This window comes from Eulemur rufifrons, chromosome 30 (genome assembly GCF_041146395.1).
Source record: "Eulemur rufifrons isolate Redbay chromosome 30, OSU_ERuf_1, whole genome shotgun sequence".
In the NCBI taxonomy this organism is placed as follows: domain Eukaryota; kingdom Metazoa; phylum Chordata; class Mammalia; order Primates; family Lemuridae; genus Eulemur; species Eulemur rufifrons.
Genome location: NC_091012.1, coordinates 95,924,163 through 95,950,854, shown reverse-complemented (window position 1 = coordinate 95,950,854; position 26,692 = coordinate 95,924,163). Strand labels below are relative to the sequence as shown.

Genomic DNA, 26,692 nt, shown 5'->3' with positions numbered 1-26,692 from the left:
ACAAAAATATACTCTGGGGGCAAGAAACCCTATTCAATAAATGGTGCTGGGAAAATTGGATAGCCACATGTAGAAGACTGAAACAGGACCCACAGCTTTCACCTCTCACAAAAATCAAATCACGGTGGATAACAGACTTAAACCTTAGGTGTCAAATGATTAGAATTCTAGAAGAAAATATAGGAAAGTCTCTTACAGACATTGGCCTAGGCAAAGAATTTATGAGGAAGGCCCCTAAGGCAATCACAGCAACAACAAAAATAAATGAATGGGACATGATTAAATCAAAAAGCTTCTGCACAGCCAAAGAAACAGTCACGAGAATAAACAGACCACCTACAGAATGGGAAAAAATTTCGCATACTACACATCAGATAAAGGACTGATAACAGGAATCTATTTAAAACTCAGGAAAATCAGCAAGAAAAAATCAAACAGCCCTATCAAAAAGTGGGCAAACGTTATGAATAGAAATTTTTCAAAAGAAGATATAAGAATGGCTAGCAAACATATGAAAAAATGCTCAACATCCCTAATCATCAGGGAAATGCAAATCAAAACCACAATGAGATATCACTTAACTCCAGTGAGAATGGCCTTTATCAAAATGTCCCAAAACAACACATGTCGGCGTGGATGTGGAGAGACAGGAACACTCATACACTGCTGGTGGGACTGCAAACTAGTGCAACCCCTGTGGAAAGCATTATGGAGATACCTTAAACAGATTCAAGTAGACCTACCATTCGATCCAGCAATTTCATTATTGGGCATCTACCCAAAGGAACAAAAGCCATTCTATGACAAAGACACCTGTACCCGAATGTTTATAGGAGCACAATTCACAATTGCAAAGATGTGGAAACAACCCAAATGCCCATCAATTCATGAATGGATTAGTAAATTGCGGTATATGTATACCATGGAGTATTACTCAGCTATAAGAAATAACGGGGATATGACATCTCTTTGGTTCTCCTGGAGAGAGTTGGAACCCATTATATTAAGAGAAGTATCCCAAGAATGGAAAAACAAGCATCACATGTACTCACCAGAAAATTGGTTTCCCTGATCATCAATTAAATGCACATTTGGGAATGATACCAATTGGATAACAGACTGAAGTGGGGGGTGGGGGTAGGGGATGGGGGTACAACTACATGATGAGTGTGATGTGCACTGTCTGGGGAATGGGCATGCTTGGAGCTCTGACTCGAGGGGACGGGCGGTACATGGGCAACGTATGTAACCTGAACTTTTGTACCTCCATAATAAGCTGAAATTAAAAAAAAAGGGAAAAAAACCACCTCAAATCTATATATATATATATACATATATATATATCGTATTTTAAACATGGGCTACAGTCTTGGATAGACATTTCTCCAAAGAATATATATAAATGGCCAAAAGGTATATAAAAATGTTCTGCAAATCAAAACCAGAATGAGGTATCACTTCACACCTATTACAATTAGCTATTGTTAAAAAATACAAAAAATAGCAATTGTTGGGTAGGATGTGAAGAAACTGGAAGCCTTGTGCAGTCTTGGTGAAAATGCAAAGTGGGCAGCTGATATGAAAAAAAAGTATGAAATTTCCTGAAAAATTGAAAGTTGCTGTGTGATTCAGCAATTCCACTTCTGGGTATTTATCCAATAGAGCTGAAATAAAGATCTCAAAGAGATAATAGCACTCCTGTGTTCATTGATTTCAGTACTATTCACCATAGGCAAGATGTGGAAACTTGAATGTCCATCAGTGGGTGAATTAATGAAGAAATGTGGCATACACATACAATGAAATATTATTCAGCTTTAAAAATGATGGAAATCCTGCAATATGCTACACCATGATTAATCCTGAGGACATCATGATAAATGAAATAAGCCCGGCACTGAAGGACAAATACTGCATAATTCCACTTATATGAGATATCTAAAGTAGTCAAACTCATAGAATCAGAGAGTGGAATGAGCAGAAGGGTGGTTACCAGGGATTGTGGGGAGGGGGAAATGAGGAGTTGCTAATCAATTGGCATAAAATTTCAGTTATGCCACATAAGTTCTAGAGGTCTACTGTACAACAGTGTGCCTATAGTTAACAATACAGTATTGTACATTTGAACATGTGTTAATATGGTAGATCTTACAATCTTACCCTCTCACCACAATAAAATAAATGTTCTTGCCACAATAAAACAAAATTAGCTAAAATAAAATAAAACAAAAACTGAGATAACAACCTACAGTTTACAGGGTTATTACCTAGATAAGTGATTACGTTCATTAATACCTCTCCTGACATACTGAAGATATTTAATAAGTGGGTGCTATCAGTACTAGCCTCCAAATGAATATAGAATGAATGAGAAAGTATGATCATTAGTTTATGTGAGATAGAAAAGAGGGCTATAATCTGGTCTAAAGTGGCACATCATTTTCATCATGCACGTTTCTTTTGTCTTGTTTGTTTGTTCGTTTGTTTGTTTTAAAAAAGAGAACATAGACATGTCTAAGTTTCTGAGGGCTGTAGGAGGGAGATTGTAAACTAGCTGTGCTGTCGTGACAATAGAGTTCAGGGTGAGGCAAGAGGGCTTAGAGAGCAGAAAGCAAGGCTGGAAAACGTAATGAGAAGGAAGATGAGTGACCTAGTGAAAAGGCAGACAGTTTTATAAAGTACTTATGCCTGGATAGTAGATGCACTAGCCACAGTTTTAAGGTGCAAGAGAAATCAAATAAAATCAAATTCTGGACTCTCAATCATAGTGCACATGTGACATTAATTCATCTTCTCCTTATTCAAGATAGCCTGCGCTCCTAAAGGACCTGTGTGTGTGTGTGTGTGTGTGTGTGTGTGTGTCTGTGTGTGTGAGAGAGAGAGAAAGAGAGAGAGAGAGAGATAGACTTTCTGCTTCTGTTTTTCTTCCACGGAAGAAGTTGACTTCATTAAACTCGTGCAGACCGCTCTTCAGTCTTTCCTTCTTCCTTGCCCGGTACAGCTCTCTAGCACTCACTGCATCACCAGGACAAGACTTGAAATGTTCCATCTTTGGAATCAGTATCAGTTTTACCATCCACCTGCCATTTCCTAGATGGCTACAGTGTGTCAGGTTCTGGGCAAAGTGCTGGGTATACAAAGATGACCTCTTTGCTTCAGTTTCCTCATTTGAAATATGGTGTAATGATTGTACCTACTTCACAGGATTGTTGTGAGTCTTAAATGATTTAAAACATTTAAAGCACTTAGAACAGTGCCTGCACATAGTAAGTGCGATATAAGCAAGTATTAGCTACTTTTACTATTATAATATGAATAAGACACAGCCCTTGCTCTCAAGTTTAATGCCATGGGACCTTAGGCAAGTCTCATAGCCTTTCTGAACATCAGTTTCCTCAAATGTAGTATTACGTACTTTAAATAGTTTATATTTTAAAAGATAACAGCTATGACATACTTAACAAAGTACCTGGCAAAAAGTAGAAAGTCATTACATGTTCCCTCTTTCCTTCTATCGTAGGAACACTCTAACATCAAATCTGTAACAATTCACTTTCCCCTATAGTGGGATTTAAAGGGGTCTTGTTCTACCATTAACTACAGTATTTCCAGTTTAGATCTTTGCTATGGCTAATATCTTTCTAAACTGGTGCTCAGCCTTCCTTCTCCCTCACCAGTGTCCTGCCCCCTCAACCAAGTTTATTTACTGTTTGGGATCCCTCAAAGACTGCAAGCTCCTTGGAGGGCAAGTACCACAACATTCATTTATACATTGTCCACAACATTTAGTATATAACTGAACACAAATTAGGAACTCCATAAATGTTTGTGAAAATAAAGAATTAATGGTAAAAAAATTTCATTCTGTACCTTCTAGGAATTATACGGTGTAGCTGAAAATATTTGTAGTATCCTCTATTCTAACAACATGTTTCTTTTCTTTCTCTTTCATTCCTCTTGAGGCTAAATTTCCTTGGCTTTCCACTTAGCAATTCTTCTTTTCTGAATAGGAGGTTAAAAAGGACAAGCAAAAAAAAAAAAAAAGAAAAAGTTTGCACCTTGCGTCTTTTCGTATCACCACAGCAATAGCAGTGGCATAAAACACCAACCCTGTCCCAGAAATTCAGACAGCAAGAGGGAGGACTCAGTTTTAAGGTGGTAACAAATCCTGGTGTTTAATGATCAACTCACCTCAAATAAACATAAAGAGTCATGATGCATATGCCTTCTCACTTTCTTTTTCTCTTCTTCCAATTCATTTTCCATTTCTTCTCTAAAGTGGTATGTGTGTATACTTGGAGAACTATTAAAACAGGTATTTTTATAAGCCATATGGCATTAAATAAGACTGTTTTAAGTTGATTGTCCTGAATAAAATCTAAACCCCTTCATCACAGATTACTACACACCACTACATGCTGTCAGACCTTCTAAATCAAAAGATACCATGTTGCATCAACAGACTGCATTCATGCCTTCATTTATTTATTCACTCATTAGTTTGTTCATTCACTTAAACATTTACGAGCTGTTTACTCTGGGCTAGGCTGTGTGTTGTGAAGAGATAAAAGTGAGCAAGGTGAAGCTTCTGCTTTTGCTGCACAATCAGACATGAAAATGGGCAACTATAAAGTCAGCAGAACGTAGGACTACTGAGAATAGGGCAACTAACTGTGCCTAAGGAGGGACTCCGTAAAGGCTTTACAGAGCCAAGTGTTAAAGTATAAATGTACCTGATAAGGACAGAAAAGGGACTATTCATTGCAAACAGAGGAAACAGCATGGGCACATGTAACTTCATAAAGTACTTAAGGAACTAAAAGTACCTCATCAGGTATAAGTTAGCAAGTGGTGGGAAATGAGGTTGGAAGGGTTGACAGGAGCCAGATTGTGCAGAGACTGTATCCGATGAAGGGGTTTAGATTGTATCCTTTAGGCAATAGAGAGTCATTTTAAGCAAGGAAGTGGCATGATCATATTTGCATGTTGTCTGGTGACAACGTGCAGGAGGACTTGGGAGGGACAAAGGACCAGAGAGGCAGAGGCACCCGTTGGGAGATTATTTTACTAGTCCAGGTGAAATATAATAAGGACCTGAATTAGGCTGGTGGCAGTGGGGATGAAGAAAGGAAGACAGGTTGAAGAAGTAGGTAGGCAGTAGCGTTGACACGCTGTGGTAGCTAATTGAATGTGGGGGCAGCAGGGAGAGAGGGATAGAGTAATTAAGGACAACTAAGTTTTTTGCGGTGAAGAGTGGTGATGTTCTCAGAGCAGGGCACACATAAGGAAGAGAACAGGGACACAGAGCAGAGAGATGATGAGTGCCTCTGCGCCCTCCTTGTCCTCCTGCCCCACCGCCCGCGGTCCCCGCCGCCGGCTCCCAGCTCCTGCGCGCGCCGTCGCCGCCCCCAGCGCACGAGCTGGGCGCCGAGCTGAGGCCGCCCACGGGGAGCTGCAGTACCTGGGGCAGATCAAGCACATCCTGCGCTGTGGCGCGCTACAACCTGAGAGATGAACTTCCTCTGCTGACAACCAAACGTGTGTTCTGGAAGGGTGTTTTGGAGGAGTTGCTGTGATTTATCAAGGGATCCACAAACGCTAAAGCACTGTCTTCCAAGGGAGTGAAAGTCTGGGATGCCAACAGATCGCGAGACTTTTTGGATAGCCTGGGATTCTCCACCAGAGGAGAAGGGGACTTGGGCCCAGTTTATGGCTTCCAGTGCAGGCATGATGGGGCAGAATACAAATACATGGATTCAGATTATTCAGGTCAAGGAGTTCACCAACTGCAAAAAGTGATTGACGCCATCAAAACCAACCCTCACGACAGAAGAATCATCACGTGTGCTTGGAAAACAAAAGATCTTCCTCTGATGGCTCTGCCTCCATGCCATGCCCTCTGCCGGTTCTCTGTGGTGAGCGATGAGCTGTCCTGCTGTTTGTACCAGCGGTCAGGAGACATCCGCCTGGGCGTGCAGGTCAACATCGCCAGCTACGCCCTGCTCATGTACATGATAGCGCACATCATCGGTCTAAAGCCTGGTGACTTTGTACGTACTTTGGGAAAGGCACATATTTACCTAAATCACATTGGGCCACTAAAGATTCAGCTTCAGCAAGAACCAAGACATTTCCTGAAGCTCAAAATCCTTTGCAAGGTTGAGACAATTGATTTCAAAGCCGAGAACTTTAAGATTGAAGGCTATAATCCATATCCAAGTATTAAAATGGAAATGGCTGTTGAGAGTGCTTTCAAAGGAGTTTACAGAATATTGTAAGTCTTTAGAGTTTGGGCTGGATGCCCAGGTGAAAGCTCTTTTTGCGCTAAAGGAAAAAGGAACTTGGTCAAAAATCTGTCAGTGACCTGTCAGTTATTATAATAACTTTTAAGGATATTCACTTTTAAGGATGTTGCCACTGGCAAATATAAAGGATCCATTTCCATTAGTAATAAAGGCATTGGGTTTGGTTGACTCACTGAGGGTGTATGAAAATGCTGAGATTATGAATAAAGTGAGGAGAATGAAGATTTATATGCTCTTAATAAAAACATGTACATGCATTTCAATCCCATATTTTATGAAGGTCGGTGAATTTCAATAATTCTATAACTTATTCCTTCAAATCTGAGTGAGCTGAATAACACCATCTATTATTCGTAGTGTGAAAACTAAATTTGTTTTATATAGTGTTACAATAAAGAAGTGTTCTGCAAAAATAAAATAAAACAAGAAGAGCTTAGGACTCAGCCAGGTGGCGCTGTCCAGTCAGCAGTTAGAAATGTGGATCTGAATACAAGAAAGAAGGGGAATATAGACTTTGGATAATCAATCTGACAAGAAAACAAACATATGAATAAATGAATATGCAGCTTGTAGCACTCTTAATTATCAGAGAGCATGCACATTCAGTGGAGTAATGAGCAAGGACAGCACCCAAAGGCAGTTTTTCAACTCAACTCCTACACCATTAATTGTGTCCACCATTGACTTGGCAGGAGCTCACCATATGCAGGAAATATAATTACATAAAGCCTCAAAGCCAGAGTTAAAGATTTCCCAGAGTAAGACCTCCTGTTGCCTAAAAGCAGAGGATTAGTGACTGCTGCTGGGGAGTAGGGGGGGAGAGGGACTAAGGGGAATCATTACCAACTTCCCCTCAGTCCCCACTCATTGAAACTGTGGGGAAATCAAGGAAGAAGCTTACCTGGAAAATCATTCCTTCATCCATTCATTTGTTATGTCTGTCACGGATTTAATCATCCAGCAAGTTGTGTATTAATTGAGAACTTCCCAGCACAAATGCCTGGTAATGGGAGTTACAGCAAAGTAGTAATCTCTTGGGGAGCTTGGAGGCTGATAAGGGAGACAAGATACGTACATGCATAGTAAGGACTAAAAGTTGAAAGCGTTAAGTGTCATGGGAGAAGTGCAAAGAGCAAGATGAGGGATTCCAAGGCATGAGGGAACACATTCAAACTTGGGGAATAGGGAATACCCTTAGAGGAAGGGGCCTGGTGTCTGGGCTTAGATAAAATGGATAGGATGTGGGATTGAGATTGTTAGGAAACGGAGGGGGGAGGACACTATGGGGGAAATTGTGAGGCATGTCCTGAAAATTGTGGGGAGTTCAATGTGGCTGGACTGCAGTGTACAAGAGAGGAAAAGTGGGCACCAAGGTGGCAGAGGAAGATTAAGACTAGCTTCTGAATGCCAGTGTTAGCGCTCAAAACACCATGGGTTCACAGGGTGGATGGAGAGAAAGACAGGTCCTTCCAGCAAGATTTAAGCTTCCCTGTTCTGGCCCTGATCCCTTCTAGGATGGCCTTCCCTCATGCCTTCCGGGAATAGGACAGCCATGGTTTTCTCTTCAGGTTCAGTTCAAGCTTATTTATACAAGGCACATTTAGTATTTGGGGAAAGACTTCACCATAGCAACAGGCTAGGGCCATTGCCTTGTCCAGCAGTGAAGTGCTTCTCTCTGTCTGGAAAGGGCAGGATTTTTGCTGGGTGGCCACTACCTGGGCTCCCCTTCCCTTCCCAGCCTGCTGGCCTGGGCCTCAGTCAGTCATAGGCCCAATTAAGATTTTTGTTCAGTGGGGCATCTGGGTGCTTTAGCTTGTCCTTTAATGATGTACCTGGGCCCCTCTAATTAACTGACAAGGCCATTATTCCTCAGTTTTATTTTTGTCTCTTAATTTGGGAGATCCAGGCCTAAAAGAATAATGTAGAAGGCTCAACTATCTTAAAGATTCCCCTTCCTCACCCTCCATCTTACGTCCTTCTCTTTCCCTCCAGGGATCTGTAACATGCCACATTGAGGCTCTGTCCAAGATGAGGACTCTGATGAAGCCACTTCCACATTTTATTTTTTCTCTGGCTCATTGCCCCACCACTATTTCAAGCTCTTTTTTTTTTAACAGCAGCCAGTGAAAAAGCCTTAGGGGGTTTAGCTAACTAGGAGCTCAATGTGACTCAGCAGAGTGGGAAGGCTGCCAAAACAACCAAGAAAACAGTTAATGCAGTTTAATCAGAAAGAGAGCACCCAGAAGGAGGGTGGCAAGAGTTTTAGGTCTGCTTTGCTGCTCCACCCTGGGAGGTAGCACTTGCTGCCTAACCACTATAATTGAGGATGCCACAGGAGGTGAGGGAATGGGGCACTGTCCTGGGAGGCTGCAACCACACTGGGCTGGTGGCACCTCACCAGACCAAGCATGCTCCTGCCTCAAGGACTTTAAATAGATTGTTCTTTCTTCCTGAAATACTTCCTTCAGTTTTTGACATGGGCTCACTCCCTCACTTCCTTGCGTCTCTACGCAGATATCCTCTCTCCAGATTGGCTGCCTTTCACCTCCCTATTTAAAATAGTTTCTCCAATCACTCTCTCACGCCTTTTACACTGCTTTTTTTGTCTTCATAGTACTTATCATCTCATGGCTCAAATTATCTGTTTTTCCCAGTAGAATATAAACTCCTCATAGGGTTTTTGTGTATTTTCTGCACTGTTATGTCTAGAACAGTACTTGATACATAATGGGGTGCAATACAAATTTGAATGAACAAACTCATAGCATTTAGATCATTTTACCGTAGTTTGTGTTTTTCCTTCTCTTATCTCTAATAGAATTTTATCTAGGAAGCCTCTTTTTCCTCTTTCTTAACATTTTCACTAATTACATGGTCATTACCTGACATGGTGTATATTGGATGAATGGATGGATGTGTTGGCAGGGATGCTGCAGGAGGGTTTCAAACATTGGATCAGGGTTGGCCCAGACTTATGCTGCCTAGTACAGTAGATACAAGGTACAGGTGACTACTGAGCACTTGAAATTAGGCTTATCTAAATTGCAATGTGTGTAAATGTAAAATACACACCAGATTTTGAAGCTTTGGCAGAAAAACATGTAAAATTTTTCATTAATGATGTTTTTATCTGTGGGGTACCTTGCTCCACTTACAAGTATCTCCTGGTAAGTGGAGCCTCAAGGAGCCCTCATTAGCGGCATGCTGCATTTACACAGTGTAGGGCAGATAATGCCTTTGTAAAAGTCTCCTTTCTGTTTTTCCTTTTAAAGATAAATTTATTTGTTTTCATGTGACAAGTTGTTTCATTAAGAAATATGAACAATTTATGACAGTAAATATAGTAAAGTATTTTAAAAGAATATGTGTTAGAGAAAAGGCCATTTAAAGATGTTTATATATGTATAGTGATCATATTCTTCACTGTACCGTCAGGCCTGCAAGGCTGAAATCATTTCAAGCCATATAATAGGTGTTTCTGCCTCAGTCCAAGTTAGTATTACCACTTGGTACTTGAAAGTGTCTAAATGACACAATATAAAACCAATTCTTATTTCAGTATTACTTTTGTTCATCAAAGGCTCCAGTTTCCAGGGATAAGAACAACCAATAAGGTACAATTAGTACAGATAGAATCATATCTTTTAGGTGACATTTATAATAAACTGTCTCATCAAAGTTCCTCCTCAGAACATATTCTATGGAATGTTGACCAAATACCTTGCAAAATAATTGCACACAAGATATGAATTGGTAACAAAATAAGCTCAAGGGAAAAAATATGAACACAGGTAGCCAAAATATGATCATCATACCTCCATTTGTGCAGTGACACTTAAATATTCAGTATTTTAATGAATTTTAAAGTCTGAGAGAATCAATCTTAGGTGAGCAGTTTGAAATAAAAATATTTAGTACTTGATCACTACTCTTTAAAGTATTTCCTTCATATCCCTTTGAAAATTTTTCCCAGAACATTCGTGAATTTTCCTTAGGAAAAGGAAATGTTTGGCAGTTTCTTAAACAGTTAAACATGTATTTATCACATGATCTGTCCTTTCCGATCCCAGATATTTACCCAAGAGAAAGGAAAGCATATGTCCACACAAGACTTGTACATGAATGCTCATAGCAGGTTTATTTGTAATAACACAAAACTGGAAACAACCTAGATGTCCATTAATGAATGAAGGCATAAACATATTTTGGTGTATCCATACAGTGCAACACTACCCAGCAGTATAAAGGAATGAACCACTGACATGCTCAACAGCATGGATGAATATCAAAATAATTATAATTCTACTGAATGAAAAAAAATCCAGATAAACAAAAATATATACTGTATGGTTACATTATATAAATCTCTAGAAAATTCAAAGCGATGTATACTGACAGAAAGCATGTCAGTGGTTGCCTGAGGGTGGGTGGGAGGCATTGCAAAGGAACACAAAGAAACATTTGGGAGTGAGGGACATGTTCATTTTCTTGACTGTGATGATGGTTTTATGTCTATCCACATATGTCAAAAGTTATCTAATTGTACACTTTAAACGTGCAATTTATTAGATATCAATTACAACTTAATAAAGCTGTTAAAAAATAGTGTCAGTTTCACAAGGGAATAAAAATAGTAGACAACAAAAGTACATAAAACAGAACATGGTATTGATTACATTTAGATTTTGTTATTTATGCATGTAGAATTTCAAGCATAATCATTAACAATTAAAAGTAGGTTATTAACCTCTCAAACCAATAGAGAGAAAAATAGAATTTTAAAATTCAATATAATAGAACATAGGAAAGAAGGGGGAACAGAAACATGGAAAAAGCATGATATATAGAAAGATCAAAATACAATAACGGAAATAAATTCAACTATATCATTGACTATGATTATAGTCAATGTCGATAGGCTAAACTCACTAGTTAAAAGTTAGAGAATGGTAGCTTGGAATAAGGAATAAAACAGGCATCAACGGCGGCGGCGGCTCCCTCCCAACCTCCCCCACCCCTCCCCTCACTCCTCATCCCCTTCCCCAGCCCGCCCTGCCGGGAAAACCCGAGCTGTCGCCGCGCTCCCCAAATCGCTGCCTGCCCTGGGCCAACGGTCGCGGGCCCCCCGGCTCTTCCCCTCAGGCCCCTCCGAGCGCCAGGGCGGGGCAGAGGGTGCGGTGCCGTCCTCCCCGCCGCTTTGCACTTTCCCACCTCACAGGCACGCCGGTGGGCAGTGCCGCCATGCCCCAGCCACAGGCTGCTCACGGGCCTAGGCGCGGTGGCCCGAGATAGGGTCCCCTGAGCCTCCCGGGGGAGGAGAGGGAGCCAGCCATGCGCTCTGCCCCTCCCCAACCCACCACGGGCTGTCGCTGCCGCCACCACCTCGCTGCTTCTGCCTGGCGGGGAGGAGCAGGAGGAGCAGCAGGTCTCCGGGCCCAGGCACTGCCGCCCGCAGGACATTTCTGATTCATTTGCATCCTTGAAGAGCATGTGTAGAAGAGGAAGGAAAAGATGGGTGTGAAAACATTTACTCATAGCTCCTCCTCCCACAGCCAGGAAATGCTTCCAAACCTAAATATGCTGCGAAATGATGGACATTTTTGTGATATCACTATTGGTGTCCAGGACAAAAATCTTTGGGGCACATAAAGTAGTACTAGCAGCTTGTAGTGATTTCTTTAGCACCAAACTTGTAAGCCAAGCAGGGGTGTAGAGCAGGCCCAGATCTGCAAGGAAGAAGTCATCTATCTAGGATATAAAATAAAGGGAGGACAAAGATGGCTAACTGAGGCAATGAAACAGACTGTGTTAAGAATACCCACTCCGACCTCATGTCGAGAAGTAAGGGAGTTCTTGGGATCAGTGGGGTACTGCCACCTCTGGATCCCAGGGTTTGCAGAAAAGGCTCGACCCTTATATGAAGGATGTAAGGCAGGTCAGGCTTGGGAATGGACTAGGCAAATGGAGAGCGCCTTCCAAGCCTTGAGAACAGCCATGCTAGAGGCCCCGGCCCTAGCCCTCCCTGACCCCACGAAGGAGTTCCACCTCTTTGTGGATGAGAAAAAGGAAATAGCCAAGGGGGTGCTCACACAGATGCTGGGACCGTGGAGGTGGCTGGTAGCATATCTGTCCAAGAAACTTGACCCCGTAGCGGCAGGGTGGCCGGCGTGCTTGCGTATCATCGCAGCTGCAGCTTTGCTGGTCAAAGACGCCAACAAGCTCACCCTGGGTCAGCATCTGCGAATTACCACCCCTCATGCCATAGAGGGGATCCTGAAGCAGCCACCAGGGCGATGGATTACAAATGCGAGGTTGACTCACTATCAGGGGCTTCTGTTAGATACTCCCTGTATCGAGTTTCAAGCTCCTGCCATCCTGAATCCAGCCACGCTCCTGCCAGATCCTGGACCGGCAACGCCTGAGCATAGCTGCCTTGAGATCCTGGCGGAGACCCAGATGGCCCGGAAGGACCTGCAGGACCGCCCTCTTGCGAACAGCGACCTGACCTGGTTTACGGACGGGAGTAGCTTCGTCAGGGAGGGACACAGGTACGCAGGAGCAGCCATAGTAGATGGACAAGGCAACCTTATCTGGGCTGCACGCCTTCCACAGGGGACGTCCGCCCAGAAGGCTGAGCTGATTGCATTCACGGAAGCCCTTCGCCGGGCCCACGGGAAGAGGCTGATGGTATATACTGACAGCCGCTACGCCTTTGGGACAGTGCACATACATGGAGCCCTCTATAAAGAAAGGGGCTTCATCACGGCAGAGGGCAAAGAAATCAAACATAAGCCTGAAATACTTCAATTGCTAGAAGCTATCCTGTTACCAAAGGCAGTGGCTGTAGTCCACACTCCGGGACACCAAAAGGGGGACTCCCTAGAAGCTCAAGGCAACTGGGCTGCAAATGCCGAGGCCAAGAGGGCTGCGGAAGGACCTACGCCAACAGATGTCCTACACTTGAGCCTACCGCCCCCAGGAATGGGAGAGATACCCCCTCAACCGGACTATTCCAGTATGGACATGGACTGGGCCAGAGAAAAACCGCAGACAACGCAGGGTAAGGACGGTTGGTTCCAAGACAGAGAGCATCGCCTAGTAGTTCCTGAAGCCTTGGGGAACCATCTGCTGAGACACTTGCACCAGACAACGCATCTCGGCAAGAAAAAGATGTTGCAGCTGCTGGACACTGCACAACTCAGGTTCAAATCACAAGGAAAGACAGCAGAAAGCATTGTCAAGGACTGTCGTGTCTGCCAGGTCATGCAGCCGGGGAAGATCAGAGGGACCCATGCAGGTACCAGGGAACGGGGGAGACGGCCAGGATTGTTTTGGGAAATAGATTTCACGGAGGTAAGGCCAGGGAAATATAGGTACAAGTACTTGCTGGTTATGGTAGACACCTTCTCAGGGTGGGTAGAGGCTTTTCCTACTAAAAGAGAAACTGCTTTAATAGTAGCCAAGAAAATGCTGGAAGAAATAGTTCCCAGATACGGGCTGCCGGAGAGCATAGGGTCTGACAACGGCCCAGCCTTCACAAGTCAAGTTAGTCAGGGACTCACCCGGGCTCTGGGGGCAGATTGGAAACTACATTGTGCATATAATCCCAAGAGCTCAGGGCAGGTAGAGAGAATGAACAGAACTCTAAAGGAGACTTTGACTAAATTGGTTCTGGAGACTGGCGGGGACTGGGTGACGCTCCTTCCCTTCACCCTGTTCCGAGCCCAGAATACCCCCTACCATTTAGGCCTAACTCCCTTTGAGATAGTATACGGTGCTCCTCCACCGGTAATTCCAAAAATGAAACCTGAGACCCTGCCTGAACACCCTATAGAAGTACTACAGGCTGTGCAGGCCCTGCAAAGGGTTCAGAGCCAGATCTGGCCTGCCCTTCGAGCCATTTATCAAGTCACCCGACTGGCAGGGGAAAAGGCTAACGGGCACCCTTACCAGCCAGGAGATTGGGTATGGGTAAAACGGCATAATAGCAAGACCCTGGAGCCCAGGTGGAAGGGACCTTTTCAGACTATTCTTGTTACCCCCACTGCCCTAAAGGTTGACAGAGTGGCGACTTGGGTACACCACTCCCACGTAAGACCTGCCAACGAGGACAAGTGGGAGCAGCAGCAAGTTCAGTGGAGGGCCTCAGCGGATCCAGAGAATCCACTAAAGACCAGACTGACTCGCGTAATAACCAGACCGCCGCGGGACTCAGGATAAAGACAATACGGAATAAAAATGCTTGTGGTGACTGCTATATTCATAACCCTTATGGGAAAAGCAATGACTGACCCAAATCCCCACATGCCCTATAACCTCACCTGGGAAATCACTAACTTAGAAACTCATGAAGTTTATAGTAGGACTTCAGGAACGGCCCCACTAAACACTTGGTGGCCGGACCTGTACTTCAACTTAGAACAATTGCCAGGCATGGATAATCTGCAGTAGGACCCTAAGCAGCAGGGATTGGGCTATGAATATCAGTATACCCAACGCCAGGCCCGGATAGAGTTAAGTAGGAATGGTTTTTTTGCATGTCCAGGATTTAGAACAGGGGAAATGAGGCGCGCGTGTGGGGGGATCGAGTCTCTCTACTGTGCAGCCTGGAAGTGTGTGACCACCAATGACGGAGAGTGGAAATGGCAGGTCCGACCTCTTTTCATTGAGATGTCTTATGTCCGGCCATGCTCACGAACCAGGTATACCTCTGACTGTAACCTGATACGTGTAAGGTTCACAGAGGAAGGAAAAAAAGACAGACGGTGGGTCTCGGGACTATACTGGGGAGTAACTCTCTATGATCGCCGCTGGGAGGGGTGGCAAGGCACTGTAATACAATTCAAACTGAGGGCTTCTCCCATCTCGGGCACTGTAGGGCCCAATCCAGTGCTGGGGGGAACCGGTTCTGACATTTTGGGGGTGCTGGGAGATAAACAAAATAGCCCACGCCCAACTGTTGCTCCACCCTCACTCTTAAAGACCCCGGTGGCAGAGATAGAAACACAAATAACCCCCAGGACAAAGGGGTCAGGAGATCCCTTATGGAAAATGCTGACAGAAGCATATGAGGCATTAAACCGCTCCGATCCCAATGCTACAAAAGCCTGTTGGTTTCGCTATGACATCAGACCCCCTTTCTATGAAGCAGTAGGAATAGATGCCCCCTTCAACCGCACGGGAGAGGAGGCCCCCAGGTCCTGCACGTGGGACCGCAAGGGCCCGGGGCTAAACTTCAGGCAGTCACTGGAAATGGAACCCGTGTAGGGAAGGTGCCCCCTAGCCATGCACAACTTTGTGCTATAGTCCACCCATCTATAAACTGGAATGGAGGAACAAAATGGGTGATTCCAGCGCTCAATGGATGGTGGGTTTGTTCTAAAACAGGCTTGACCCCATGCCTTAGCCTGTCTGTCTTTAATGAGTTAGAGGAAGTCTGCATCATGGTACTAGTATTCCCTAAGGTTATCTACCACCAAGAAAATATAATATATGATGCATGGGAAAAAGGCACAGGAGGTGCCAGGTTAACTACAAAAAGAGAGCCTTTTACAGCAATAACCTTAGCCACCCTTTTCGGTCTGGGTGCAATAGGAACAGGGACAGGTATCTCATCCTTAGCGGTGCAGCACAGGGGGTTCAATAGCCTGAGGGCCGCTGTAGATGAAGACATATCCAGGATCGAAGAATCCATCTCCCATTTAGAAAAGTCACTGACCTCACTGTCTGAGGTAGTGCTGCAGAACCGGAGGGGACTAGACCTACTACTCCTCCAACAGGGAGGGCTATGCGCTGCCCTAGGGGAAGAGTGCTGCTTCTACGCTGACCATACCGGGGTAGTAAGAGAATCCATGGCTAAAGTCAGAGAAGGACTGGCTAAACGGAGGCGAGAGCGTGAACAAATAGAAGGGTGGTTTGAGTCATGGTTCAATAGCTCCCCTTGGCTGACTACTTTGCTTTCAACTTTATTAGGACCCCTAATTGTGCTTTTGCTCATCCTCACTTTCTGACCGTATATTCTAAATAGATTAATTACCTTTGTAAAAGAACGAGTCAACATGGTACAACTGATGGTACTGCGACAACAGTACCAGAAGCTGAGCTATGACTCTGGATTACAAAAAGGGGAAACACGAGGCCCCATGTCCGAGCAAGAGTACTAGCAACAAGAAAAAAAAAAGGGGGGGGGGGAAATGTAGAGCAGGAAGGAAAACAGGAGTAACTCCATGACAGACTGGACCTCCTAGGAAAGGCCTAAATTTCGGTTTCCCCAACGCAGGCCCTCCCCCTCCCCGGAATGCCGCTAGTAACAACTGAAAGCCCCAGCTTAGAAACTGGCCAATCAGGAGCCAAAGCCCTGGCTTGGAAACTGGCCAATCAGCAGCCAAAGCCCCGGCTTGGAAACCGGCCAATCAGGAGCCAGAGCCCTGGCTTGGAAACTGGCCAATCAGGAGCCAACACTATCAGCCACTTTTGAAAGAGCAAATGAACTAAAAGGGGGGTGGGGGGGGTGTGCCCGATACATGTAACCTATTGATAAGTATAAAAGCTTAGTTTCCACCCCAGGGCGGGGTCCGGGCTCGTGGAGAGACCACTGCGCTGGTGCTCTGAGCCTTGGACCCTAGCCCGGGCTAGAAAATAAACTCCTTTGTCTGTTGCAGCCTTGGTGACTCTGCCTATCTGTTCCTGGGGCTGAGGGAAACCGGTTCTTACTGGGGATGAGAGCAAGAATGTGTTGGATCTGCATCATGTTACCGTGACTGGCTTTATACCCCTCCTAGAATAGGCCTACGCGGCCACTTTGTCAATTAACACAGAAATTATTATTGATGTTCTACCTGCAGCCAGCTATATGCAAATGTTTAGTGTTGCTAGCACCTGCTCAGAATTCATGAAATCAAGCATTTTATGGAATACACCCAACAGCCAACCAGAAAAGGGTCTAGACGCTGGACAAGAAAATAATTCTAACTGCAGTTTTCCTTCTCAAGATGGAAGCATTTCTCCAGTGTCTTCAGAGTGCAGTGTGGTAGAAAGAACCATTCCTGTCTGCCGAGAATCCCAGAGAAAGCGCAAAAGCAACACTGTTATGTCTCCTGAAAGTCCTGTGAAGTGTAGCACACAAACAAGTTCACCCCAGGTATTGAATTCTTCAGCTTCCTACTCAGAAAATAGGAATCAGCCAGTTGACTCTTCTTTAGCTTTCCCCTGGACTTTTCCTGTTGGAATTGATCGAAGGATTCAACCTGAGAAGGTTAAGTAGGCAGAAAATACCTGGACTTTAGAATTACCTGGCCCGTCTGAGACAGGTAGAAGAATTGCTGATTACGTGACTTGTGAAAGCACAAAAACTACCTTGCCTCTGGGTACAGAAGAAGATGTCTGAGTCAAAGTAGAAAGGTTAAGTGATGAGGAGGTCCATGAGGAAGTGTCCAAGCCTGTCAGTGCGTCTCAGAGTTCCCTGAGTGATCAGCAGACAGTGCCAGGAAGTGAACAAGTCCAAGAGGACCTTCTGATTAGTCCACAGTCTCCCTCTATAGGCTCAGTAGACGAAGACCTTACCGAGGGATTACCTACACTTCAAAGCACTTCTAGCACATCTAGCTCATGCAGATAATGATGATCGATTGGAAAATGTTCAGCATCCCCTCCAACTCTACATTGTTCCTTCTACCGGCAGTACAGAACGACCAAGTCCAAATGGTCCAGACAGACCTTTTCAGTGTCCGACCTGTGGGGTGCGATTCACCGGTATCCAGAATCTCAAACAGCACATGCTGATCCACTCAGGAATTAAACGATTTCAGTGTGCCCGCTGTGGGAAAAAGTTCACCGGGGCTTACTCACTAAAGATGCATTGCCCAAAGCATGAAGTGATTTCCTAGTACTGGACTACTTAAACCAGGAGCAAGAAGAGACCCTTGTTCAGTATGATCTTGGAGAACACGGGTTTGAAAGCAACTGCTCTGTTCAAAAGCCTGTAAATTCGAAGGTCTCCTCCACCGAGAATTGCGTAAGCACTCTCCCCCTGGGGTCTCTAGGTGGACTGGCAGAGAAGGAGGAAGAAATGCCAGAGCAGCCAAAGACCAGTGCTTGGCTGGGGCCACCAGAGATGACCCCCCAAAATCAGAGCTGTCTTCTATAACTATTGAGTAACTTTGTGGTTTGGCTTCATTTTTGGTTTTTGGAAAGTGCCTGTGCTTGGTCTTGTACATTTAATTTAAATTTTTAAACAAAAAAAGGGTTTGGGAAAGAGTTTCCCTTTTTACTTTATAAGCCCTGCAACTGATGTTTAATTTTCCTAACTGAGAGATTGCTTCTGTAAGTACACAGTAACATACCATTGAAACATAATAGAAACTATGAGACGTAAGGAGAACCAGTTGACTTTAAAACACATACAGGTTTCTTCTTCCATTGTTAAAAGTAGGCTAGCAACAGATCATTAGGTAGAAAAGAAATCACATGATCATTGACCTTCCTGAGATCAAAGGGTACCCGAGAAACAGATTAAACAGAATTTACAAATGGCCTGAGTAGATATTTATGAATATATACAGGATGTTGTACAATGTTTTGTTGAGCCTATTGTTTTGGAAAGTATTTATGGTAAACTTTCTTAAAAATTATTAGGGCAAATACTTCTGAAATACAGGATACTCTTTTAAACTTTGTGATTTCTGTTATGATTTTTCATGGTGAAAATTTGGTATTGAGAGAGCCATCCCCTGTGGCTTTATAGTACCACTCCACAGGCCAAGAAGGATGATTGAGAATAGTCAGGCTGTAGATGAAATGACCAGGAATGGAGAATGAAGTATGTAAATCTCAGCTTCATAGGAACTTTTTAATTACTGCTTTTCTGACTAAAACTGATGTTTACCTGGTCTTTGAATGTTAATGCCTGATTATTATGTCATTGCCCAAGTCAGTTTTCCCCTTACCCCGTCACCAGTATATTTTCTTGCATATACTGGTATGCTACCATATAAAGGAAAAATATTGGAGATATTCTATATTTTATATATAGGTTTATGTATTGTTGGGGGTGTTTTTATTGTGCTGTTTTGGACAAAATAAAGAATTCCCTGTTGAGGCTACATTCTTAACCCAAGTAAGATTGTTTACAAAATCCCATATGACAGCGATACATCGTACGTTCCAAAATAGTTTCAGACATTGCTAAGTTTATTAAAAGCAGTTACAATAGTTTTTGCAGAATGTAAGCAATAATGTCAAAGATGAGAAGAGGCTATAAAATGATCATCTACAACTCATAAATCTGCTTTGGGAAAATTGCTAAGACTGAGAAAAACTAAAAACCTTAAATTAATGAATATCACCTTTTCTGTAGCTGAAAATATGAAACTTTGTAGTTTATAACTCCAGACTTGGGTACACTTTTCATCTGGCACCATTAAAGCATCTCTGATATTAACCTTAAAAAAATTATAATAAAAAAATAAAACAAAAACTAGGTACTTGCAGTTTACGAGAGACATTAAAAACATAAGGACCGAGAAAGATTGAAAGCAAAAGGATGGAAAACAACAGACAAGGCAAATAATAACAAAAAGAAATATATATCATAATGGCTTCAAAAGGCAAAAACTATACCGCCCTGTGAAAAATAATTTGGAGATACCTCAAAGAGCTAAAAATAGAAATACCATTCCATCCAGCAATAGCACTATTAGGCATCTACCTAAAAGAACAAAAGTCATTATATAATAAAGACATCTTCACCCGAATGTTTATGGCAGCACAATTCACTATTGCAAGGATGTGGAAACAACCCAAATGCCCATCGATTCATGAGTGGATTATTAACATTTGGTATATGTATACAATGGAATTTTACTCAATTATAAGAAATGACAGTGATCTAGCACCTCTTATTTTTTCCTGGATAGAGCTTGAGCCCATTATCCTCAGTGAGGTATCACAAGATCGGAAGAATAGGCTCCACATGTACTCACCATCAAATTGGCACTAACTGATCAACACCATGGTGCTCGCACGGTAGTAATATCCTCCAGGGATTAGGCAGTTGGGGGGTGTAAACTCACAACTAAGGGATTTGTAGAGGGGAGCATTGTACAGGGGAAGGGCATGCCTCTAATCCTCCCTTGGGTGATGCAAAGACATAAAATGTAACCAAAATGTTTGTACCCTCATAATATCATGAAATATAAATAAATAAAAAATAAAGGCAATAGCTGATAACGTTAGAAGGAAAAATCTAAAAATCTGCCTTCATAGGTGGAGATTTTAATATTCTCTGTTCAATTACTGATAGATCATGCAGAAAAATAATTTGTAAGAATATAGAAAATTTTAACAACAAATAACAAGCTTGATCAAGTGGACACCTAAAACTCTGTACCAATTAGAGAATGGTCATTCTTCTTAAGCTCTCATGAAACATTTACAAACATTGGACTGTGTATTAGGCCAGAAATCAAGTACCTACAAATATCAAAGGATTTATTTCACCTAGGCCAATTTCTTTTATCATCGTGCAATTAAGTTAAAAATCAATAACAAAAAGATGGTTTTAAAAGTCTTCACCTTTGGGACTTTTAAAAGCACTTTTAATTTTTAAAGTGCCTTGCTTTATATTAAGTAAGAAAGCAAGGTAAAAAACAGCATGTACAGTGACAAATCATGTGGGGGAAAAGGGCAGAAACAAAATATACAACTTTATTCACTTATATATTTACTTCATCAGTATATTCAATACTCGCATACACGTATACAAATTAAAGAAGCTAAATAACATTGGTTGTTCTTGGGAAGGGAGAATGGGTGGAAGGAACTGGGGGTCAAGTGGTGGAAGGAACTCTTCTATCATGTAACCTTTTGTAACTTCCAGATTTTGAGCCATGTGAAAGCATTATCTAATTTAAAAATGAGTGACAAAAATCTTAGTATATTAGGACAAGAGGGCATATCATTTTGGAACTGTATGTGGTTCTATATAACAGAGAACCAATATAACAATGGTTTAAATCCGATAGGTTTTTTTTTTTTTTTCCTTTCTCATCATACCAAGAATTGCAGACATGGGCAGGCCAGGGCTAGTACAGTGGCTCAAAGTTGCCAGGATAAGGTTTATGTTTCTTTTGGCTTTTCTTTCATGGTGGGGCACAAGATGGCTGCTGATGCTCTCTAGTAATTAGTTACACGTTTCAAGGAGAAAGAAGCAACAAATGCAAAGATAAATTGTATTCATCATCTGAGTTTATTTCCCTCCAAAGAAAACACAGACACACACACACACACACACACACACACACATTTTAAGAGCTTTCCACAAAGCCCCATCAAAATAACTTTTGCTTATATCTCATTGGCCAGTACTGTGTTCATGACAACCCTTATATGCAAGGAGGTAAGGAGGAGGGGAGGTAAGGATATATTGACTTTTTAACATCCGAGTATGTTTCTACCTCCAACAAAATTAGAGTAGGGAAGAAGGGGAGGCCGGATGTTGGGTACACAATTAACAATCTCCACCACAGGTGACAGCTACCTTAATCCGATAAAAGGTTTCTACCAAAAGTGCACGGCAGACATCACACTTAAAAGTGAAACATTAGAAGCATTTCTTTTAAAGTCAGGAAGAAGAAAAGGAGGCCCATTACTATTTAACACCTTCTACTATCACCACTACTATTCAATGATGTTCAAAAGGCTTTAGCCAGTACAATAAGATACAAAAGTACACACCAACGAGAGAGATAAAAAGCACTAAAAATTGGAAAAGAATAAATAAAACTCAGTATTCATAAACAATGTGTTTACCATAAAAATCAAATAAACTCAAAATAATTTACAGAAAAAATACTCTAATAAATAAGAGCAATGCTGCTGCATATATGATCAATATGTAAAAAACCATTGCATTTCTATACACGAGCAATAAACAGCTTGAAAGTGTAATTTTAAAAGAGTTACCATTACAATGGCAACGAAATTTTTCAGGTACTTACAATAAATCCAACCAAAGTTGTACATGACCTTCATGGAGAAAAGTGTAAAACTTTATTGAAAGACTTAAAAGAAGACAAAAATATAAGACATATTAAGAAGGTATAAAATCATAAAAATGTTAATTCTGTCCAACTAATTTATAAATTCAATGCAACCCAAATCCAAATCCCAGCAAGAGATTTAAGATGGAACTTGACAGATTTCGTCTAAAATTTATGTGGGATATTATATATGGAAGAATGGCCAAAATAATTTTAAAAATTATTTTTCCTCTGGCATAATAGGCGTGAGCCACCATGCCTAGCCCAAAATAATTTTTAAAAAGAACAAAGATGAGGGACTTGCCTTAGCAGATACCAAAAAAGATAATAAGGCTATATAGTGATGAAAACTGTGTGGTATTGGTAAAAAAGGACAAATACCTAAATGGAACAGAATAAAGAATCCAGAAACATCCCAACATACATATGGGAATTTAGTACATGATAAAGGTGAAGTAACATATCAATGAAAAACACACTATTTAATAAATATTTCTGGACAACTGGTAAGTCATTGGGGGAAAATTAGTTCCCTAACCTACACTTTTCATATAAATATATTCATTCCAGTTATATTAGAGATTTAACCACCAAAACCAAAATTATAACAAAGTATTTGAAAAAAAGTATAGATACATATGCTGATGGACTTAGGGTATGAAACACTTTTTAAAGAGGACACAGAAAACTAAAAACTTAAGAAAAATATTGGTAAATTTGACCACATCAAAGCATAAAATTTCTGAACAAGAAAATAATCATAGATAATGTTAAAAGACAAGTCACAGGCTAGGAGAAAATATTTGCAACATAAAAAACAGACAAAACCTTTGCATCTAAAATACATCAAGAACCCCTACAAATCAATTTAAAAAGACAACTTTTGTAGATCTTTTGAACTACAAAGTCTGTATTCTTTCTATTAAATTATACCAGTGATTTGCAAATATTTTTATAAAAGGAGAACCCTTTTTCAAACAAAGATTTCACATGGGAGTCCAATAAATAAACAAAGAAACAAAAACAAAACTCTTTTGGTTGAAGCAGAGGTGAAAGACCTAGAACTCGGTATACTAGATTCTTTCTTGATAACAGCTGACAATACTCTGTGGCCAGCATTGAGCTGAACACTTACAATGCATTAACTCATTTAATCCCCACAATAGCCGTATGAAGCAGAAACTGTTACTATCTCTATTTTTCAGATGAGGAAACTGAGGCCCGGAGAGGTTAAGCCATTTACTCAAGGCCGCAGACCCTAGTAAATGATGGGATTCAAACTCAGGCAGTCTGGCTTCATAGCCTGTGACATTAACCACGCTGCCTTCACATGAACCAACCTGCAAGGAACCCCTAGGGATTTTCTAAGCACAGTTGGAACACTACTGAAATCCACCACACTACCTTCGTACTCAATCACTACAGTAGACTGCACCCTTCCCATCAAGGCATCCTCACCATGGCATACTTGACTATATTCATTCCTGCCATCATGCCTTTGCTTATGCTGTTGTACCTGGAATATCCTACCTACTCAAGTGACCTACATTGTCCTCATCCTCCAAGGCATACTCAAGTCTCACTTCCTTCAGGAAGTTTTCCCTGCAACCTGGAGCCCTCAGTGACTTCTTCCTTAGAACAATCTGCATGTGGAGTCTGAATCACATAATAAGGTTTTGCATTATCCTCCAATGCAGTGCTTTGCACACTGTATCCTAGGAAGCCCTAGGATTCTATAGAGATGCCTTAGGGACTGTCTGGGAGGAGACGGGGGACCAAGTAGATGGGGATCCAGGCTTTCAGACTTGATTCCTTGCTCTAATAAAAGCAGTTCCTCTCTTATCCATTGTTCAGGTTTGGTTTCCACATAAAATTTTATATGAATAAAGAAAGGGTCTGCTAATATCAACAATAAAGTAAAAGTGTGAAAAACTGCTGCTGTTTCAAGACATTTTACCTCACAACTATTATATCAAGCCATAAGAAACTGTCGTTTTTGTAGGTCAATAGCAGTCAAATACCAACAATTTCCAATGGTTCATATTAATAAATGCTCTCCTCATATGCCTGATCTCTCGTGAATTGTCAAGCATACGTTGGAAAATAGTCACAGAAGGCTTTACACTGAATCCGTTTAGTGGCAACTGGACCCCATTTCATGTAGGCATATTTTGGGGCAACCGTTTTGGAGAAATCAGTAGAAAGAGCTGGAGAGATAGGACACATGTCCGAGGGCTGTCCGGAAAGTATGGATCTATTGTTAATCTAATGAGAACAGTTTGTGTGACATCTATGTAACCTGGCAGCCAAGGAGCGTGGACTGTAATGCGCATGCGTGAACAATGGCGACTTGAACTTTCTAGTCAGTGGGGTGCTAGACACCATTGATTGAGCATGTGTATTGTGTGAGTAAGCGAGTAGAGCAATGAATCTGCATCAAAGTTTGCATTAAGCTTGAACGTTCTTCCCTGGAAACTATCCGGATAATTCAGAAGGCTTTCAGGGATGATGCGATGGGTGCAGTGCAAATAAAAGTGTGGCACAAATGCTTCAAAGATGGTCAAGAATCTGTTGAAAGTGATCGGCACTCTGGAATACCTGCAACAAGCAGAACACCTGAGAATGTTGAACGTGTATCGGTTAGGTTAAGAGACACTGGGAGGACGGTGTGAGGTCCCAAAATGCCTACTTGGAAGGGGAATGAGGCGTCATTGTCCCATGTACAATGTCTCCTTGTATCTTGTATCTTCATCAATGTCTCCATTTTTCATATTATGTGGCTGGATACTTTCTGGACAGACCTCTTAGACCTCGTAGACCGGAAAATGATGATTGGGGCCAGCCAACATTCTGTGGCCTCTGAAGGCATTTCAGCTGCTGAGTGAGTCTTAAGCTGTTTGCAAGGCCCAATTAACCCAGAAAATAGCTCTGGGAGCAGGATGTTCCCTATAAAGGCAAAGCTGTTGAAATGCAATGCTACACACTTCTTGAAAGTGGTCCTTGAAGGTTTTGTCCCAAAGGCATATTTTACATAAAAAATGAATCTCAGTTATATGAAAAAAATGATCTTGTCAGCGGTGCTTGAAGACTGTCCCATTTTTTTTATTAGACTTGCATAAGAAATCAGTAGTTGCACAAGTTGGAAGTGTCTTTGAAAAGGGATCTTTTACAGAAATGGGATCTTCGTACCTTTATGGCAATGGCTGCCACAGTGTCATTACCTCAGCCAGTACTAAGCAACTTTTAAGGAGAGTATTGATTTTCAAAGGATTATAGACCACTTTGTCCATGTAAAGTACAGGCTGAAGCATTCAACTAATCCCCTTACCATGCCACAAGGTAGGACCTAGCTCTAGACAGTACCAACAGAAGCTATGTTGCTGCCAGGCCAGCAGAGGGAGAGCAAGTACAGAGCACAACATTTTCCCAGCGGGAGAGCAGAGGATGAAGCAGGAAGATGGTAAAAATGACTAATACATCTTCCTGCTTCTTCCTCTCCTCTCCCGCTGGGAAAATGTTGTGCTCTGTACTTGTTAAATATTTGCAATGTGTGATAGAGTTAATACCCCTACTATGTAAATAAGTCTTATAAACCAGTATAGAAATACTTCTTAAAAATGAATACAAAAATAGTAGAAATCAATATGAAAGAGATAATTTCAAAGTTAAAAAAAAAACGATCAACACACACACAAAATCAGCCCTAGTAGTTATCAAGGAAATGTAAGAAGATGCCATTTTCCTATTAAATTTTACAAAGATTAAAAATAATCTTATTAACTAGCATGCATGAGATTACAGAGATGCAGTTATAATGAAATTTTAATAGGAATAATGGAATTATATTAAATCTACAGCTCAATTTGGGGACCATTGACAACTTTACTATGTTGAACCTTCTACTCCATTAACATAGATCTCTCTATTTATTGAGGTCTCTTGATTTCTTCTATCAGAATTTTGTAATTTACATCATACGAGACCTATACCTGTTTGATTAAGTGTATATCAAAATATTTCATTACCTTTGGAATTATCATAAATGATATTGTGTTTTTTATTTCACTTTCCTAATCTTCATTGTTAATATATAAAATTGTAAATGATGTTCATGTGTTGAACTTGTACCTTGTGATTTTGCCAAACTCACTTATTAGTTCTTTGTTAAATTGAAATAATTCCCCTTTATTTCTAATTTTCTGAGAGTTTTTTATCAGGAATGAATGTTGGATTTTGTTAAATGCCTTTTCTGTATGAATTGACATGATCATATGATTTTTCTTCTTTAGCCTGTTGATATGATAGATTACATTGTTCAATTTTAAAATGTTCAAAAACTTTTAGGAAATA

At 41.7% G+C, this 26,692-nt stretch overlaps 2 pseudogenes; both read left to right on the top strand.

Annotated features, from left to right (window-relative positions):
• Nucleotides 1–5,119: 5,119 nt before the first annotated feature.
• Nucleotides 5,120–11,578, top strand: LOC138378980 (thymidylate synthase pseudogene; annotated as a pseudogene).
• Nucleotides 11,579–11,816: 238 nt separating this feature from the next.
• LOC138378524 (zinc finger and BTB domain-containing protein 44-like) lies at nucleotides 11,817–19,121 on the top strand (annotated as a pseudogene).
• Nucleotides 19,122–26,692: the final 7,571 nt, after the last annotated feature.